The sequence below is a fragment of the Arachis ipaensis genome, chromosome B10 (assembly GCF_059453495.1).
Source record: "Arachis ipaensis isolate K30076 ecotype BB chromosome B10, ASM5945349v1, whole genome shotgun sequence".
NCBI lineage: Eukaryota > Viridiplantae > Streptophyta > Magnoliopsida > Fabales > Fabaceae > Arachis > Arachis ipaensis.
The window spans coordinates 71029763-71046870 of NC_142435.1; the positions used below are offsets into that span (position 1 = coordinate 71029763).

Consider the following 17108-nt stretch of genomic DNA (forward strand, 5'->3'; position numbering starts at 1 on the left):
ATATCTCAGAAAAGGATAATTACTAAAGCTAGATGTTTTAGAACTTAAGTAATTACACTACTAATGGATAAACATTAAGTTACTTAGTGTAAATGACACTAGTAACTGGATAATCATAAGAATAAAAGATATATGATGAAGCATTAGCAGTGCTAAGTTCATCTAAGAATGCTGGTATTATCTGTTACCGGTAGATTTCAAGCTCAGTTATTATATTACTAAACATGGATCAACATTAATCACAGTAGAGAAGATAATAATATAATATTCTGAATAAAATAATAATATATGAATATTATATTAATATAATTTTTTTCTCGAAATTCGTGACCGGCTCGTCACATAGAGACTAACCACAAAAATCAGAATTTTGAAATTCGAGCCCGAAGTGGCTCAAAAACGCAACTCTTCGCGACATGCCTACTTAGATTAGGAGAGGTGTCCTGTGCAATCAAGTTGTTGACTAAGCAGCTTGATGACGCAGCACCTGTGCAGTGGAGGTGCTTATATGCATAGAAATTTTTAAAAACTCTATAAAAATTCCGTTTGATCCCGAAAAGGCGCCGTTTCTTTGGGTCTAGGCCGTTACATTCTACCCTCCTAAAAGAAAATTTTGTCCTCAAAATTTCAATTACCTGAAAAGAGAAACGGGTAGTCTGTTCTCATCTTATCTTCCAGCTCGCATGTGTACTCTTTAGTTCCAGTTTTTCCCCATGCTACCTTAACCAATGATACTATCTTGTCTCTAAGCTATTTGTCACTTCGTTCCACAATCCTGACTGGTAGGGTTTGATATGTCAAGTCGGCTCGCAGCTGTACTGTCTCTGGTTGTAAAACGTGGCTTTCGTCGAGATTATACTTTTTGAGTTGTGAAACATGAAAAACATCATGAAGGTTTGACAAATAAGGAGGGAGAGCTACTTGGTATGCTACTGGACCGACTCTTTTAAGAATTTGAAAAGGACCTAAGTATCGTGGATTCAATTTCTTAGTCCTAAGAGCTCTACCTATTCCAGTCGTAGGTGTCACTCTTAAGAAAATATGGTCACCTTCGTTAAATTCTAAGAGCCTACGCCTAATATCTGCATAGCTCTTTTGTCGACTTTGTGAAGTTTGAATCTTCTCTCGAATGTGCTTAATCCGTTCGGTAGTTTCTTGTACCAAGTCTGGCCCCAAAATCCTGCCTTCCTCCTTGTCATACCAGCATAATGGTGATTGAGACTTTCTTCCGTAGAGGGCCTCATATGGTGCCATTCCGATACTCTGTTGATAACTTTTGTTATAAGCAAACTCATTCAATGGCAAGTATTTGTCCCAGTTATCCTGTTGGTCCATTACGCAAGATCTCAACATATCTTCCTAGGTACGAATTGTTCGTTCTGTCTGTCCATCAGTCTGTGGGTGATATGCTGTACTTAAGTGCAACTTCGTCCCAAAAGCTTTCTGTAGAGATCCCCAAAATCTATAAGTAAACCTTGGATCTCTGTCTGACACAATTGAAGAAGGTATTCTATGCAATCGTATTATCTCCTGAATGTATAACCGGGTGAGTTTCTGCAAGCTGTGACCAATTTGAATTGGTAGAAAATGCGCTGATTTTGTCAATCGATCTACAATTACCCAAATTGCATCATGCCCGGTAGAGGTTCTTGGTAACCCAGTAACAAAATCCATCGTAATCTCTTCCTATTTCCATTGCGGTATCTCCAATGGTTGCAGGGTTCCAGGTGGTTTTTGATGTTCCACCTTAATCTTCTGGCAAGTGAGACACTTTGAAACATACGTTGCTATATCTTTCTTCATTCCCGGCCACCAGAACATCTTCTTCAGATCTTGGTACATTTTAGTCGTTCCGGGATGGATAGAAAATCTGCTTTCATGAGCTTCGGTCAGAATGTTCTTTCTCAAGTCCTCCTGAGCAGGTACACAAATTTTGTTCCTATATCTCCATATTCCCTCTTTTATCTTGGCGTACCTCTTCCGGCTGATCTGCCTTCATCCGTGTTAACAATGTCAGCATTCCTGAATTCTGGGCTTGAGCTTGCTGAATAGCTATCTTAAAGTCAGATGTTAATTGTAGTCGCGCCATAACAACTCCTCTTGATGTCTCTCTCATTCCTAATTTTAAGTTTTCAAAGGCTGAGATCATTTCTTCTTCCTTGATCATCATCCAGGATATTCCCAAACTCTTCCGACTCAAAGCATCTGCGACTACATTTGCCTTCCCAGGATGATAGCTCAACTTAAAATCATAATCTTTTAAGAATTCCATCCATCACCTCTGCCTCATATTAAGGTTTTTCTGATCAAAGATATACTTCAAACTCTTATGATCAGAGAAGACTTCAAATTGGGCTCCGTACAAATAGTGCCTCCAAATCTTCAGTGCAAAGACCACTGCTGCTAATTCCAAATCATGTGTCGGATAGTTCCTTTCGTGAGGTCTTAGTTGTCTCGAAGCATAAGCTACCACATTCCTATGCTGCATCAATACACATCCAAGTACCTTAGAAGAAGCATCACAATACACCTCAAAAGGTTCCTGTGGGTCTGGTAACACCAAAACTGGTGCCGTCGTCAACTTTTCCTTTAAAGTTTCAAAGCTTTCTTCACACTTCTCTGTCCACTCAAACGGAACTTCCTTCCTAGTAAGGCAAGTCAAAGGTAAACTATCTGTGAAAAACCCTTGATAAACCGCCGATAGTATCCTGCTAACCCCAAGAAACTGCGAACTTCTGTAACTGTCTTGGGTTGCTTCCATTGTACTACGGCCTCGATCTTTAAAGGATCTACAGTTATTCCATCTCGTGTGATCACATGTCCCAAAAATGCCACTTCTGTCACCCAAAACTCACATTTCGACAACTTCGCATATAGCTTCCGTGCTCTTAATATTTGCAACACAATCCTTAAATGCTCTCCATGTTCTTCTTTTGTCTTAAAATAGATGAGGATATCATCTATAAAGACTACCACAAACTGATCTAGATACGGACGAAAAATGCGATTCATATAATCCATGAATACAGCAGGAGCATTAGTCAGTCCAAAGGACATAACCGTATACTCATAGTGATCGTACCTAGTTTGAAAGGCAGTCTTAGGTATATCTGATTCCTTCACCCGGATTTGATTGTAACCTAACCACAAATCAATCTTCGAGAATACTGTCGCACCTCTCAGTTGGTCCATCAGATCATCTATCCTTGGGAGTGGATACTTGTTCTTGATTGTGATCTTGTTCAATTGCCGATAATCCACACATAACCTCATTCTACCATCCTTCTTCTTTACTAGTAACACTGGAGCTCCCCATGGTGATACACTCGGACGAATAAACTTCTTCCCCAGCAATTCATTCAACTGCTTCTTTAACTCTGCTAGTTCCAACGGTGACATCCGATACGGTTCTATAGAAATTGGTCCGGCTCCAGGAACCAGATCAATGCTAAACTCTATCTCTCTCTGAGGTGAAACTCAGGTATATCATCCGGAAAAACATCAGGAAACTCCTTCACCACTCGGATTTGCTCCAAGTCTTGTTCATTAGTTTCTGAGATAGCCGATAGTAGAACGTAACCCTCTAACCCACTATTACTAGAAATAACTCTTAGGGAATTCAAATAGAAAGTACAAGACTCAACTGGTTCAATGTGCATTTCAGATGATGGAAATGTAGCAATTCATTTAAAACAATCAAGGAAAACATGATGCTTGGACAACCAATCTAGACCTAAGATAATATCTAAACCACACAAAGGCAAACAAACCAGGTCATGTATAAAAGTCCTAGCCTCAATAACAAAAGGCACCTGTTGACATACTTGATTAGTCAAGGCATTTTGAGATGTGGGTGTACGAACAATTAGATTATAATCTAACATGGTGAAATCTAATCCCAACTCATGCGCAACAGTCTCAAAAATAAATGAATGTGATGCACCAGAGTCATACAGTACAGTTAAGAGTCGAGATTTGACATAACACTGACCTTGAATTAGGGAGTCTGATTTCATTGCGTCATCAGCAGTCATAGCAAACACACGTCCTTGCTGTCGCGGCCTATCTATTCCTTGTATTGGCTTCTTCAGACAGTCCTTAGCCATATGTCCAGGCTTACCACAAGAAAAACAGATAACGCCTGTAAGCTGACAAGGTCTACCTCCATGCTCCTTTCCGCACTGCCTACATACTGGTCGCATCTGCGCCTGCTGAGGTCGCTTACCCATATCCTGTCTCATTCTTCCTCCACTCCCTCCTGTAGGACGTGCATGAACATTTCTATTCTGATTGTACCTTCGTGAAGGCATTACTCCCTGCTTAAAATTCCTTCCCTGAGGAGCTGTATACCGATTATAATTCTGAAAACAAGATCCTGGGCGATTCAGCTGAGCTGCAGCTATCTTCTTAGCACAGTCCTCTACTAGCTGACTCTTATTAACCAACTCCGCAAAATTCCGTATTTCCAATGGAACCACTGTGTTCAACAAATCTTCACGGAGTCCCCCTTCAAATTTCAAACATTTCCACTCTTCGAAATCTGCTGGATTCCCTTGGCAAACCTTGGAAAAATGACATAAATCTTCAAACTTCCTTGTATACTCAACAACAGACATACTTCCCTGTTTTAACTGCATCAACTCCATCTCCTTTGCTTCACGAGTAGCTCTAGGAAAGTACTTCTTATAGAACTCTTCTTTGAAAACATCCCACAAAATATTACCCTCATCTTGCTGGAGTAAACGTTGAATGCCCTGCCACCAGTGCTGAGCATCCCCTTCCAACATATAAGTAGCAAATTCTACATACTGTTCTTCCGGGACATGCTGTGCCCTCAAGAACCTTTCTATGCCTCTGAACCAATTATCAGCTTCAGTTGCTACAGTCGTACCCTTGAACTTCGGTGGATTAACTTTCAAGAAAGCAGCTAATGTCATAGGCCTATCATGATTCATGTTATCTCTATCACCGTTCCCACCATTCTCACCATTACGGTTATTGTTACGCTCTCCATTACGTTCCCCCAGATGGTTAACTGCTCGGGTAGTAGCAGTCGCCGTTTCACGCACAGCCTCAGCCATAGCATGAATCGCAGCAAACAGATTATCATCGTTTTGTGGCGGATTGTTAACAGTAGACCCTTCCCGATCGCTACGTCTCCGTGGAGGCATCATGATTCTGTTCATACCAAACAATCAATACCAAGGTGATCAGTCTTAATACCTCAAGTTGGGCATGAACATTATCAGAATGAAAGCACAAAGACATTCATGCAACACATATCACATGGATACCCTATAAGCATGAGACACACCACAGAGCATGCAATAAAGCATGATTCAGTCCATTCCCCAGGCTCTAACAGGAAGAACCGCTCTGATACCAACTGTAACGACCCAACTTCTAGTATGTCTAGATCATACTAGAAATCGAATGTTACCAACTTATTTTTTTTCCTTTTTGTATTATTAATTAATAAATATAAGCCTGTACGTTGTTAAAACCCCGCGAATTTTACAAGTAAATATTTTTTTAACAAGAATAATTTAAAGTCGCATACCTTCCATATATCAAGGGATAATTAAACGTTCACATACATAAGACAAAAGATAACAGAATATGGAACAACACACTATAATATACATCATGTTATAGAAGTGGCTCAGTTATATAAGCATAGAGCTATAGTACAGCACCCCTAAGTCAGTGACTCATAAAGTATATACATATGTACATAAGACGCCCCAGGGCCTGGCCTGACCAAAAGCCCCTAAGCTGGCACTCAGGCTAGCCTAACTCTATGATATGCCTATTCCCTCTAACCATGCTAACAAAAGTGAGGGAGACACTCTAATGTACTGAAGTTAGACTAGGCGTCTCAAAAAGTCTCCTCAATCCTAGTCCAGAGTACCTCACGAAAAATCACCGGGCGAATGGTGATGCTCGCCTGCTGGCGCCTCGCCTGGCTCATCGTCATCGCTGTGAGAGGAGATAAATATGAAGTTAGGATCTTCCTCTGAATCTTCTTCTTCCTCGTCCTCTTCTTTTGCTGGAGTGATAGCAGAGGAACCACTGCTGGCCACAGGAACCATAAAAGGATAGCTACCAAACAAAATACAGTCTGGAGAAGGAGGTGGGGCCTCCATGATCTGATCATACTCATGTCCCTGCTGCTCATCAAAGACAGGAGGCTCGATCGGCTCAGGTAAAGGATCAAGCTCGGGTGGTAACACAGGAACACCCCACTCATCAAGAACAAAAGGTGCAGGAGGTGCCTCATAGATATGCTGGGCAGGTATAGGCTCATCAGGTAGAGGAGGTTTAGGTGGAGGAGGATAGTCAGGTGGAGGTGGCATCTGCTCCTCAGGATGAGGTATCCCAGGTTCGCCGGGGTGTAACCAAGATAAAGGAAAGTCATAGGGTGCATCAAGATTAAAGTATGCTGTCCTAATAGGGTACTGGAAAGGTCTACCATGAACTACATAATTACGGATACAAGGTACCGCACAGTAGATGTAATACTCGCCACGCACCGGGTCCTCGTGGATGTACGGTGGATCAATCTCGTAGAATAGGACTCCCGTGTCCATCTGTAGAGGTGTAAGGGGTAAGAACTGGGGAGTTCTTAGTAAGGTCAGGGTTTATAGTTAAGTTCATTTATAATGTCCGCGGTCATAGAGGTATAAATAAATGTAGAGTAATATGTACATAACAGCAACATAAACTAACACATGAACAAGAGAGAAAATAGGAAATAAATGCACATTCACACATTAATATGCAATCACACAGTTATGCTCAAACAAACAAGGAATAGAACAAGAACACAAGAAGATAAGCAATAAATAATGCACAAACAAGTATGATGCATGTCTGTCCCTACTGCAGGTAATGAGCTCATTTGTCGGTTTCGACCCGCACCCGACGCAATCCGACCCTCCAGGTCACATAAGGCCTTCCCAGAACTTAATCCCAGATTAAGTACCGCATACCCTCTACCAAGTACTCTCGACTTGTAGGACTGGTATTTGCTCAAATCTCAATATATCCCAGGTATGCGAGTCAGGCCTCTACCAAGCATTCAGCTTGCAGGGCTAGTACTACTCTACTGCAGCCTATCTGGGAAGCAACATCACAATACGGGCGTCCCCGCACAACATTCACAAGCATTGCCTGAAGGCTCATAATTCACATATAACCATACTCTCCATCACTTAGCAATCATCATAAATCAAGCATTAGAACATCACAGAAAGCTCATTTTATAATTCTCTGTTAACTCTGTAAGGTCAGGTACACAGCTATATCACTTTTAACTCCTTTTCTCTTTAACTTAAACACAGGTTTCAAAATCTTGTTTCTTTACCTCATATACCTCTATATCTTCTCTTATACCTTTTCTTAGGTGTTTAGTAAAGGAAATTAGAGAATTCTGGACTCAAATCTGCCTTCCTGAGGCTTTCAGGGAAAACTGTCTTTTTATCAATATTTTATTATTATTAATAAAATAATATTACTATTAAAATAATATTATTAATAAAATAATATATTAATATTTTATTATTAAAATAATAATATTTTATTTAACTTTCAAAAATTGCATTTTGACCCTCGGACTTCTTGGAAATTGCACTTTGACCCCTATAACTTTTAATATTTGCACTTTAGCCCCTCAACTTTTGATTAATTAATTTTCAACCCCAAACTTTTTAATAATTGCATTTTGACCCCAAAACTCCTTGAATACACGTTTTCATGTTCTTCCAAAAACCAAAAACATTTTTTTTCCAAAAGTTCATTAGATTTCTGCTTGATTTTCGGCTAGTTTTTCAATCTTTTCGAAAACCGATTTGAACCTGATTTTTATCAAACCAAAGAGAAACTTTTCAGCCATCAAATACAGATCAAATAAGCATCAAAAATCATGATTTTCATGGCTGGAATGTCACATTTTCCAGCAGCACCAACAGCCACTTCAAACCATCATAAACATGATTTTCAAGCATTAAACAACAAGTTTCCATAATCAAACCATCACACAAACACCCAAAATCAAATCTCAAGCAACAAGATCTGGTTTAACACTTCAAGAACACAGCCAATCATTGATTAATTTACCAAACCTTACCTCCTTTGCTGCTGTCCGAGATTGCACTAAAAACAAGCTTCCAGAAGCACTTTTACGCCTATTTTAACATAAAAAACAACTTTAGAATCTTATGAACCATGAAGGCTGAAGCTTCATGATGATGAAAAGAAGGTTTTCCTCACCTTAAGGTAACTAGAAATCACGTTTTCTTGGAGCTTTTGGTGATTGAATAAGAGATCCTAAGAGAATACATGAAGAAAACATCATTAACTTAAGGAACCACCATGGCCGAATCTTCAAAGAGGAGGAGCAGCCTTCATACCTTGATTTACTCCATGAAAAGTGACATAGAAATGAAGAGGAGGAAGGGGTGAACACTTTGGTAAGATTAGCTTTTTGATAGGGGTTTCGGTTTGAGAAAGAACGAAGAAAGTAGCTCAGGTGTTCATGGAAGCTTCATGGTTTTCTTTCATGGTGTTCTAAGCTTTTCCAAAAACAAAAATGATAGCCAAGCTGTCCTAGGGAGGCCGTGGCTTTTGGATGATGATTATCCAAAAGTTACTTGTCAAAATATCTTAGAAAAGGATAATTACTAAAGCTAGATGTATTAAAACTTAAGTAATTACACTACTAATGGATAAACATTAAGTTACTTAGTGTAAATGACACTAGTAACTGGATAATCATAAGAATAAAAGGTATATGATGAAGCATTAGCAGTGCTAAGTTCATCTAAGAATGTCGGTATTATCCGTTACCAGTAAATTTCAAGCTCAGTTATTATATTACTAAACATGGATCAACATTAATCACAGTAGAGAAGATAATAATATAATATTCTGAATAAAATAATAATATATGAATATTATATTAATATAATTTTTCTCTCGAAATTCGTGACCGGCTCATCACATAGAGACTAACCACGGAAATCAGAATTTTGAAATTCGGGCCCGAAGTGGCTCAAAAATGCAACTCTTCGCGACGTGCCTACTTAGATTAGGAGAGGTGTCCTGTGCAATCAAGCTGCTGACTCAGCAGCTTGATGACGCAGCACCTGTGCAGTGGAGGTGCTTATATGCATAGAAATTCCTAAAAACTCTGTAAAAATTCCGTTTGATCCCGAAAAGGCGCCGTTTCTTCGGGTCTAGGCCGTTACAGTTGGCATGTAGAAGTTAGAGTAGAACTCAACTACCCAAGAAAGATTGACCTGCCTTGGCTGTCTCCGTAGGAAACCCCATTTTCTTCGTTCAATTTGCGGCTCAATAAAGGTAGCAATATTGGACGGGAGGATAAGAAGGTATTCATTATTATAGTTCCTTTCTGCTAGGATAGGGAACATCTGCTCACAGTAGCGATTGGGAAATCGCGCAGTGTCCTTTGCTGGAAAGGCTTTCTCCTTTTCATCAACATTTATTATCCTCTTAACTCTTTTTGTTGAGGGCTTGACTGCGGTTGAAGAAGCCTCTGCCACTAATGCTCTTTTAGTGCCTCTTCTTGCTGGGGGTTTAGGAGTCGCTTTCTCTTTTCCTTTCTTGGTGGCCATCCTGAAAAGAGAGGAGAAAGTAAATTAAATTCAAATAGATATATAGCAAGGAAGGAAACGAAAAAGAGGGTGATGGATGCACATTAAGATATACTGACATTATCACGTGCTCGCGAGTACATGTGAAAAGCCAACAATGGAAAATAGCTAGTGCATGTAGAGATAAGTGAATGAAAGGTGTTTATTGGCATGCCGGAAAAGGGCATGAGTAGCATAGACCAAGCAATACTTTGTGACAAACCATCACGTTTGTAATGACAATTAAATTCAATTAATACAATGGTAAAGGGAAGTTGTGAAAAGCAAGCATTGAATAGTATAACAACATAGAGAAGTACATAATGCCATTTGAGCCTTTTCACAAACACATAGCATGCATGATGAATAAGGCATAGAAAATATGAAGGTGAACATGCAAGCAATCCCTTAAATAGAATAAAAATAATTGTCAAACAATTTGCAACAATCCACAAGCATATAATGAGGGATAATGACTCAAAAAATTTCTAACACCATGTAAAAGGAAAAAGAAAAAGAAAGAAAATATGAATAATAAAAAGAAAAATAATATATAAAATAATATATTAAATGATAGAAAAGAGAGGAAGGAAGAAGAAAATAGAACCGTGGTAATGGAGGTGAGAGAGAGAGAGAGTGATAGGTGAGATTTAAAGAAGAAGGGAGAAGGAAGAAATAAGGAGGGAAAAGAAAAATTAGGATTTGGAGGAGAGAAAGATAAGATATGTGGCAATTTTTGGATGAGCTGTGCGGCGCATGCGACGCGGCTGCGTGGGGCACGCGTTCGCGTGGATGCGCTTCAAGTGTGGTGACGCGATCGCGTCGGTCCCACGGTCGCGTGACCCATATTATGCTTCTGGCGCGAGTGCAGCCTCGCATCAACACAACTCTCTGTTCAAATTAATTTAGTTGCCAAAATTAGGGTGGCGCGATCGCGTCGGTCACGCGATCGCGTGAGTGTGCGTCCGAAAACAGATGACGCGGCCGCATCGGCAACGCGGTCGCGTGATAAGGATTGTGCCTCCAGCACGAATCCAGCATCACTCTCGCACAATATTTCATTGTGCACCCTTTTATGTTGAAAACTCAGAGCACGCGGCCGTGTGGGGCACGCGGTCGCGTGGGTTGATTTGTGCCATGGGCACGCCTCAAGCCACACTCCAGTGTAACTCTCTGTTCATTTTTATTTTTCTTTACTCTCCCAGTGATGCGGACGCGTCGCTGATGCGATCGCGTCGCTTAGCAAAATTTTTTTTTTTTTTTTGGAATATGTAGATGCAGATGCACGAAAGTACTACGAAAGAGAAGAGTTATTGAATAAGAAAAACTAAAAATAAAGAAAAGAACGATCATACCATGGTGGGTTGTCTCCCACCTAGCACTTTGCTTTAACGTCCGTAAGTTGGACGCTCCACTAGCTCAATCTTCTGCTATGTGGGGATCTTCCAAGAGGAAGATCTCAAGCTCCTTGTTTCTCTGTACCTTCTCGCCATGGTACAGCTTCAGGTGTTGTCCATTAACCTTAATAAGTTCAGAGCTTGAAGGATGGCTTAGGTGATAAACTCCATACGGTTTGGCCTTCTCTACTCTGTATGGACCTTCCCATCTTGATCTCAACTTGCTTGGCATAAGCCTCAGTCGAGATTTGTAAAGGAGGACTAAATCCCCAGGTTGGAACTCTTTCTTCTTGATGTTTTGATCATGTACAGCCTTCATCTTTTCCTTGTATATTCTGGAGTTTTCATAAGCTTCTAGGCGAAGGCTCTCCAGTTCCTGCAGTTGTAACTTCCTTTCAGCTCCGGCTTTCTCAATTCCCATGTTGCACTCCTTAACTGCCCAAAAGGCTCTGTGTTCTAGTTCAACTGGGAGATGACAAGCTTTTCCATAAACCAAGTGGAAAGGCCTCATCCCAATGTGTGTCTTGTATGCTGTTCTGTATGCCCATAGTGCATCTTATAGCCTGGTGCTCCAGTCTTTTCTATAAGGCTTTACTATCTTTTGCAAGATACGCTTAATTTCTCTGTTTGACACCTCGGCTTGCCCATTAGTTTGGGGATGGTAAGCTGTTGCAACTTTATGAATTATCCCATGCTTCTTCATTAATCCTGTCAGTCTCCTGTTACAAAAATGGGTGCCTTGATCGCTCACGATTGCTCGTGGTGATCCGAAGCGACATATAATATGGTTTCTCACAAAGGAAACAACAGTGTTAGCATCATCAGTGCAGGTAGGAATTTCTTCCACCCATTTGGAAACATAATCCACAGCTAACAATATATAAAAATATCCATTAGAATTTGGAAATGGACCCATGAAGTCAATGCCCCAAACATCAAAAATTTCACAGAAAAGCATAATTTATTGAGGCATCTCATCCCTCCTGGATATATTACCAAATTTCTGGCATGGGAGACAAGATTTACAGAACTCAGCAGCGTCTCTAAAAAGGGTAGGCCACCAGAATCCACAGTCTAAGATCTTTCTAGCTGTCCTTTGAGGACCAAAATGTCCTCCACTCTCAGATGAGTGACAGGCCTCTAAAATGGACTGAAATTCTGATTGAGGCACACAACGTCTAATTACTTGATCAGCGCCACATCTCCATAAATACGGGTCACCCCATATATAATATTTAGACTCGCTTTTCAGCTTGTCTCTTTGATGCTTAAAAAAATTTGGAGGAAATGTGCGGCTAACTAAATAATTAGCAACAGGTGCATACCAAGGGACTACCTCAGATACTGCTTGCAGGTTATCAAAAGGAAAATTATCATCTATAGGAGTAGAATCATCCTTAATATGCTCCAGGCGACTCAAGTGGTCTGCCACTAAATTCTGATTACCACTCCTATCCTTTATTTCTAAATCAAATTCTTGTAACAGCAGTATCCAACGTATGAGTCTTGGTTTGGATTCCTTTTTAGCTAATAAATACTTTAAAGCTGCATGGTCCGAATACACTACTAATCTAGTACCAAGTAAATAAGCTCGGAATTTATCCAGAGCAAAAACAATAGCCAGAAGCTCTTTCTCAGTAGTAGTATAATTGGACTGGGCAGTGTCTAAAGTCTTAGACGCATAAGCAATAACGAAAGGATCCTTACCTTCACGCTGAGCCAGCGCTGCTCCTACTACATGGTTGGAAGCATCGCACATGATTTCAAATGGCTGGCTCCAGTCCGGTCCTCTCACAATTGGAGCTTGAGTCAGAGCAGTCTTCAGCTTATCAAACGCTTGTTTGCAATCCTCACTGAACTCGAACTCAATATCCTTCTACAGTAATCTGGATAAGGGAAGTGTGACCTTACTAAAGTCCTTAATAAATCTCCTGTAAAAACCTGCATGGCCAAGGAACGAACGGACTTCTCTCACAGAAGAGGGGTAAGGTAGACTAGAAATAACATTCACCTTTGCTGGGTCTACAAAAATGCCATTATTAGATACCACATGTCCTAATACAATTCCTTGTTTTACCATAAAGTGACATTTTTCGAAATTTAATACAAGGTTTGTATTAACACATCTATCTAATACTCTAGATAATCCATCTAAGCAAAGGCTAAAAGAATCACCATAAACACTAAAATCATCCATAAAAACTTCCATACAGTCCTCAATAAGATCATAGAAAAGACTTATCATGCACCTTTGGAAAGTAGCTAGTGTATTGCACAAGCCAAAAGGCATTCTCTTATAAGCATAAGTCCTAAAAGGACATGTAAAAGTAGTCTTTTCCTGATCCTCAGGAGCTATATGAATCTGGAAATAACCTGTGTAACCATCTAAAAAGCAATAATGTGATTTACCTGACAGGCGATCCAGCATTTGATCAATGAATGGAAGTGGATAGTGATCCTTACGGGTAGCTTGGTTGAGACGCCTGTAATCAATGCAGACTCTCCAAGCATTCTGAACTCTAGTTGCTATGAGCTCTCCATGCTCATTCTTTACTGTAGTGACTCCAGACTTCTTGGGCACCACTTGTACTGGGCTTACCCATTCACTGTCTGAAATGGGATATATGATACCGGCTTCCAATAGTTTGGTCACTTCCTTTTTGACAACTTCCAAGATGGTGGGATTCAATCTTCTTTGGGGTTGACGGACAGGTCTTGCTTCCTTTTCTAAAAATATTCTGTGCTCACATACTTGAGGGTTGATGCCTACTATGTCTGCTAAGCAACACCCAATTGCCTTCTTATGCTTCCTCAGCACATCAAGTAACTGCTCTTCTTGTTGAGAAGTAAGTTCTCTTGCAATGATAATTGGAAACCTCTGCTCATCTTTAAGATAAGCATATTTGAGATGTGGAGTGAGGGGATTCAATTCTAACTTTTGATCATGGGCAGGCTCTGGATTATCTGGAGCTTGTGAAAATGACGAAGTGCCCTCATTGTCAGTTAAGAGGGTCCCCACACTTGGACCTTGTCCAGTGTGCCTCTCTTCAAACTCTTCCTTGTGAACTTCAGCTACACTTTCATCTATGACATCACACTGAAAGATAGAACAATCTTCTGGGGTTTTGTCAATGACTCCATTCAGATGGAAGATTACTATACGGCCATCTATTTCAAAGGAGTATGTTCCTGAAAAGGCATCCAATTTGAATTTTGATGTCTTCAGGAATGGTCTCCCAAGTAGGATTGATGATGGCTTATCTGAATCATTATGGGGCATCTCCAAGATATAAAAATCAGTGGGAAATGTAAGTCCTTTAATGTTCACCAAAACATCTTCAGCAACTCCAGCCACTGTAATAATGCTTTTATCTGCTAACATAAAACGAGCTGCCGACCTTTTTAAGGGAGGGAGCCTCAAAATATCATATATAGACAAAGGCATTATACTGACACATGCTCCTAAATCACACATGCAATCATAAATTACTACACCACCAATAGTACAGCTAACTATACAAGGACCTGGATCACTATATTTTTCAGGTAATCCTCCCATTAAAGCAGATATAGAACTACCTAAAGGAATAGTTTCTAATTCATTAATTTTGTCTTTATGGATACACAAGTCTTTTAGAAACTTTGCATATTTAGGTACCTGCTGAATAACATCAAAAAGAGGAACAGTTACCTCAACCTTTTTGAATATTTCTACCATTTTGGGGTCGGGTTCCAGCTGCTTCCTGGGCTTCCTTGCAAGTTGTGGAAATGGAATTGGAGTAGTATTCTCTATGGTGTCTGCGCCTTTTGGTGCTTCCTCCTGTGGTTGAGCTATTTCTTCTTCAGCTATGTCCTGTATGTCCTCTTCCTCTTCAACATCTTCTATTTCTATTACCTCTTCAGCTGAGGTGTGTTCTGGTGGGCTTGGTTCCTCCTGATTCCTCTCCTGCAGTGTGGTTCCAGACCTTAGGGTGATGGCATTAATGCCTCCCTTTGGATTGGGTAATGGTTGAGAGGGGATTCCAGTGGAGCTTGAAGGTTGGTTACTGGAATTTTGCATTGATCCAATCTGTGACATAAGAGCTTGCAAAGTAGAGGTGAGACCATTCAGACTGGCATTAATACTATTCATGTATTTTCCATGGTCTGTTGTCTTCGCTCAAAAGATTGAAGTAGCTCTTCATTAGGAGATAAAGAAGAATGAGTAAATTGAGATGTCTGCTGTTGATTGTTCTGTGGTCCTTGGTTTTGCCTCAGGTGAGGTGCTCTGTAAGGTTGATTCTGCTGCCTGTTGTTGTTATTATTCCACCTCTGATTTTCCTGATTATCTCTGCCTCCTCTGTTATTGTTGTCCCTCCAATTCTGGTTAGAATTGTCCTGCCATCCATGGTTATTATTTCCACTTTGATTGTACCCTTGGTTGGGGCGGTCATAGAAGTTATGAGTGGATGCCACCATGTTGTCTTCTTGTTGGAGCTGCGGGCATTCATCAGTGCAATGGCTATAATCAGCACAGATTCCGCAAATTCTTTGTGGAACTAGTTGTTGGTTTTGCTGTGGTGGAGGAGCTTGCTGAGCTTGCTGTTGATTCAATTGCATCTGCTTCAGCAAGTTGGTTATCTCGCATATACTCTGAGCTAGAGCAGCAGTCTCTCTATTAGAGGATACTTCTGTAACGACTTTTGAACGGCCTTGCTTTTGCCTGTGGTTCCTAGTAGATTCAGCTAAATCACTGATCAATTGCCAAGCCTCATCGGTGGTCTTGTACTTCTTCATAGACCCATTGCTAGCACTTTCCAATGTGGTCTTATCTTGGGGCCTCATGCCCTGTGTGACATAGCTAAGCAACACTATCGTGTCAATCCTGTGGTGGGGGCATGCTTCCAGAAGATTATTGAAGCGCTCCCAGTATTCAAAGAGAGTTTCATTGTCATCCTGAACAATTGTGGAAATATCCTTCCTCAGTTTATCAGTAACTTCAGATGGAAAGAATTTCTCCAAAAACTCCTTTCTGAGTGTATCCCAGTTGGATACATTTGCCAGAGGTTGAGTGTAGTACCACTCTCTTGCTTTTCCCTCGAGAGAAAACGGGAAAGCTTTCAGCAAATTTGAAGTTTCATCAGTACCATCACGCCTGACAGTAGAACAGGCTGCCTGGAAATCTCTCAAGTGCTTGATTGGCTCTTGAGCAGGTAGGCCATGAAACTTGGGCATCAAGTTTAGTAGTGCGGTCTTTATTTCAGAATCTGTAGCCACCGCTGGATGATGCGCTTAAAACGGTTGCATTGTAAAATCAGGGGCTCCTTCCTCTTGGATGGTAACTCTCCTAGCTGCCATGTCTTCTGCACGTAAAACAACCGAATCAGTAGAACGGGGGCTGGTTTCTTCCTCAAGTTCACTTTCAGATCCGCCCTCAGAGCGGACTAACCGACGCTGTTCTCGCCTTATTCGTGAAATAGTCCTTTCAATTTCAGGATCAAATATTAGCAAGCGCGGATCAGGAAGTGAACGCGTCATTTGACGAAAGAAACATGCAGCTCATAGTAACAAAATAAAATAAAATACAAATAAATAAATTCTAATTAATAACTTTAGCACTCTATTGCAACTCCCCGGCAACGGCTCCAAAAATTGATGAGGGGCAGATGTTGATGAATTAAAAATTATTAAAATAGTTACGTTGCAAGTATAGTTCTTAACTCACCGAAAATCTGCCTATCAATTTAGAAATATGTCACAGAGAGTTTAAATTAAAAATCACTGGGAGTTTAACTCCCAGGTCGTCTCCCAACGAGTTGCAGAAAAGTGTGCTATTTTATTAATCAGATGTTCCAAGAAATTGAGTTAAGTAGAGGGAAAATTAAAAAGGGGAAATTTAAATAATATGAATAAAAGCCTTGACTGGGAGTTGATTAGTTGAAATCTCTATTATTGATGGAATGATCTCAAGGTTAATTTGTAATTAATGGTTGTTCTGTTTAGTTATCCTTTACTAGGTAAGGGAAAGTCAAACAAGTTGGAATGCTAGATCTATTCACGAGTTGCAACCCACTTAGTT

At 40.3% G+C, this 17108-nt stretch overlaps 1 non-coding gene across 1 annotated transcript; it reads left to right on the forward strand.

Annotated features, from left to right (window-relative positions):
* The first annotated feature begins 15911 nt into the window (after window positions 1–15911).
* LOC148580368 (small nucleolar RNA R71) lies at window positions 15912–16018 on the forward strand. Its single transcript, XR_015894761.1, has one exon. It is a non-coding gene; the product is annotated as a small nucleolar RNA R71 (small nucleolar RNA).
* The last annotated feature ends 1090 nt before the right edge of the window (window positions 16019–17108 follow it).